Source organism: Propithecus coquereli, unplaced genomic scaffold (genome assembly GCF_000956105.1).
Source record: "Propithecus coquereli isolate 6110/MARCELLA unplaced genomic scaffold, Pcoq_1.0 Scaffold201, whole genome shotgun sequence".
Lineage (NCBI taxonomy): Eukaryota > Metazoa > Chordata > Mammalia > Primates > Indriidae > Propithecus > Propithecus coquereli.
Window position 1 is genome coordinate 2,890,358 of NW_012145079.1, and position 980 is coordinate 2,891,337.

At 34.5% G+C, this 980-nt stretch overlaps 1 pseudogene across 1 annotated transcript; it reads left to right on the forward strand.

Moving 5' to 3' along the window:
- Nucleotides 1–6: 6 nt before the first annotated feature.
- LOC105809926 lies at nucleotides 7–170 on the forward strand (annotated as a pseudogene). Its single transcript, XR_001137477.1, has one exon. The product of XR_001137477.1 is annotated as a thymosin beta-15A pseudogene (transcript).
- The last annotated feature ends 810 nt before the right edge of the window (nucleotides 171–980 follow it).

The following is a 980-nucleotide window of genomic DNA, read 5'->3' on the forward strand; positions in this document are numbered from 1 at the left end:
TCTTCAAGCCTTCAGGCTTTCTTTTAGTCAAGATGAGTGACGAGCCAGATTTGTCGGAAATGGAGAAGTTTGACAGGTCAAAACTGAAGAAAACTAATACTGAAGAAAAAAATACTCTTCCCTCTAAGGAAACTATCCAGCCGGAGAAAGACGATGTTCAAACATCGTAAAATGGAGATCTCTTCCCAAGAGCAAATTTCAACATTGCCCAAGGGTCTGGATTTTAGCCTTGTATTTTGTGAACTTATGGCTTTGTAGAGATTTTAGGCATCTTGTGTTGTCTTCTCACCTATATTCCCTGGCTAAGAGGTCAGGGGGAGCCAATGTTCCCTTAAGTTTGTTTTTAAACTTCCCATCAATGCATAAATTTTAGATGGCAGATGCTGTCAATAATCTCACCACTGATGACCTTTGTGTATGTGGTCCTTGTACCGCCTAAAGGATCAGCCAATTTTAACCTTCTCCGTTGCTTCATAATCTTCATGAAATTCCATGTTTTTGCAACTTCTCACAGTTTATTTTCATTTCTAATGTAGCAATAAAATAACAAAAAAGAAAGAAAAAAACAGAGTGTGTGACATCAATGGGAGGAAGGACAACAGGTGGAGCATGGAAGTATAATGTGTGGCTCTTTCAATATGACCAATGGTATCACATTTGAATGTAGTGTTTGATAAGTGAAAAAGGCATATTATAAACTCTATCATATTCACTAAAACATAAAGAATAATAGTTGATAAACAGATAATGGAGATAAAATATAATCATAAAAAATTTAATCAGTTCCAAAGGAGGCAGAAAAAGAGGAAAAAAGAAACAAAGAATAGAAATGACAAATGGAAAACAATAATAATGTGGTAGATTTAAGTCCAAACATGTTGATACTTAACATTGAGTGTTAATGTTCTAAACACATCAATAACAATGCAGATATAAGATAGGCCTCCACTGAGAATAAAATTGGAAAATTTTAGAAAACT